Here is a 2,999-nt window from a genome sequence, read left to right on the forward strand (position 1 = left end):
GGTCCAAGTTTTTTTTTAGGAATAAACTGAGAGAAATTAACAAAGACTGTGCTATAAAAATCACAATTACCATTTCTGCTCCCATCACTGTTGTTAGCTCATGGGGTCACTGCAGAGAGCCCTTTGGTAAACAGTGACACGCTTCCAGAGCTTATTGTCTGCATTTACAGTGCCCCATGCCCAGAATCAAACAGCCTGTGCTGCTTAAACCTAAACCTTGCCTCAGTTTCAGGTTGGTGGGGTCAGGCAGGTCGGGGAGGAAGTGACAACACTTACGTGGGTCTTATCCATGGGGTTTTATTCCCCTTAGCCTTCCCTTCCCTTTCTCCATTCGTATTCTTTGGCCCCAACGCTGAAGGGGTGGGAGCACATCCCTTTAAGCAGTACATCAGTATTATGCAATGCCAGGTAATAAATAAATAAGCTGTGTCCAGTTTTAATATTTTTGCCTTTGAAATGTGCCCCATCTATCCACAGAGGTGGTGTAAACATCTGCATGGGGGCAGGTGAGTGTGCCTGCAAGGAGGTGTGTGTATGTGCTCTCATATGTATCTGCACTTTGTGTGTGTGTATGCATGTGTGCATTTTCCATATTTATCGCTTTTCAGTACATTAGAGCATTTAGTACTTTGGAAGGCACTCATCCAAACAGAGCTCCATGTAAATGCACAGTGTACAAGCCAAGAAAGAACGGCTCCAGGCTGATAGAAACCTCAGAAGTATGTTAAATCATAGTACTCAACTGTTCCTCATTAGAACACTCCTCATTTCTTTTTTTTTTTCCCTTCCACTTAAAAAAAAAATAATTTTTCCTCAAAGCCACTTACTTCGATGCTGCACTCTAGGAGCATATTATGAATATTCAGATTGGAAATAGAGCACCATCTAATAACGTGGAACACAAAGGAACCCTGAAATGTATTCAGCCTCTTATTTACATTGTTATGAGAGATATTGCATTATCAAACAATGGCTCCGTTCCACACTGCATCCGTTACCCCTTGCATTAGGCTCCTTGGGAACTTATTATTGATGACAAAAATGCATCTAATGAGAGGCTGCAGAGTTGCTAAATGTATAGGTAAGCTATATTGCCTATAAGAAAGATAGCCCTAAAGGAAAAAACATCAAAGCCTGAGAGCTGATTTGTTCAGAAGTGCAACTGAGATGGGAAGAAAAGCAAACTTGGGGACCTTCCCATCATCGCACACAATGATGTCATTAAGGTACATTAATCTCAAGAAAAATATATACAGGGAAACTAAAATGTGACCCTCAGTGGGGAAGGCAAGCAGAAAGGCTTGAAAATATTCAGAAGGCAGAAATAGAAGGCAACAAACATTTCAAGGGAAAGATAGTTGCCAGCAGGATTGATTTGAATACTCAAACTGGTGATTTATTTTTCATGCTTCTCATAAAAAAAGAAGAGATCCTTTCTTTCCCCTCCTCTCCCCCTCGCTCTCCTGCTCGTTCCCAGGCAGGATGAGGCTCTCTGTGCCCATTGAGCAATGGCTGCCCTTTCACAGACACCACAAATGAATGCAGGATGGTGGATGGACCAATTCAAACACTTTACCAGGAGTATATAAAAAAATGGGATAATCCACGTTCTTTGCATTTGTAACAGAAGAAAGGGAAAAAGGACAATTTCATTAAAAGTCCGGCCTCTGTAAAGAGAATGTTAAATAGTTTCATACCCAAAACCCAAACTGCTTTGAATGCAAGTGCTGCTTTGCCCTTAACTGAAATGAATTTTCACAGATCCGGCTGTACATAGAGAAGAAAATGAAAGACAAAATATTTACTCATGGACTCAATAGTCCCCTTTTTGAAAGGGAGGGGTTTAACTATTGATTTTTTAACAATATAAATTTAGCATATTTCACATGATCCATTACATTCCTTAGAACCATTAAGATGCAGTTTACATGATTTATTCAGAATAAGGTCCACTTTTAGCTATATTTAAGTCTCCTATTTGTTATTTAACATGTGTTTAATGTTTTCTGTCCCTGCTGTGCACAGCTGCAAGCTGCTATTTTTTGGCAATTTTTGTGACTGTGAAGTGATTTGTGTCTTTGAATCTCACCTTTCTATTCTATGGCCTGCTGTTTTGATTTTTTTCTAAACTTTAAGAAATAAGTTGCACTGTGTTATGACCTTTACTTCACTTCATGGAAGTAAACAAGAAGTCTAAAAGTGCCATTAAAAAATCATGGCAGGTATCCTTATGGGGTAGCTACAAGGACACATATGTAATTGATTTAGCATTTTGTGACACTGTAATTCAAAGCAGTTTAAGGAAAACCCTCTAAAAATCCAGTAATGACATAGAAACTACTAATTGAGTGCTGGCAAACATTTCACTCACCACTTACAGTCTAGGCATATAAATCCTCCATAGCAGGGAATCTTCCATATTGTACAACTTCTTTAAGATTTTTTCAGCCGCTCTCAGTTAGAGAAAATCTGACCAGAAAATAACTTGTTATTGTTGTACAGGATATTTAAAATATCCTACTTATTTTTACAGTCATAAAGCAGACAGAGCATGATGTTGAAGTGCATCAGATAGATACAAATGATCGTGGGGAATTTTGTAGCAAAAGAACTGTCACGGCATAAGGACCCTGGTATTTCAATTGGTTTCCCAGGCACAAAACTTTTGAAAAGCAATAATAATGAATGATGGCAAAGCATGACAGCTAGAGCAGTGTAATTGTCTTTTTTTTTCTTTTTCTTTTTTTTTTTTTTGTATTAGATGGGACTTTCCAAAACATGGCTATGAGCAATTGTGAAAGTTTGCTGAAATGCAATGAATTCATCTCCAGTCCCAGTAATCCTGTGCCATGACTGTGAACCCCCCAGCCTGTGCAGGGACCCCCATGCCTGCATTCTGCAGACACCCCATGCCCTGCCAGTGCCTGCCAAAGCCTGTGCCCACCTCAGTGTGCCTACTGCACTTGGGGGTCCCAGACATGGTGCAGAACCTGACCCCA

This window comes from Chiroxiphia lanceolata, chromosome 13, assembly GCF_009829145.1.
Source record: "Chiroxiphia lanceolata isolate bChiLan1 chromosome 13, bChiLan1.pri, whole genome shotgun sequence".
NCBI classification, from domain to species: domain Eukaryota; kingdom Metazoa; phylum Chordata; class Aves; order Passeriformes; family Pipridae; genus Chiroxiphia; species Chiroxiphia lanceolata.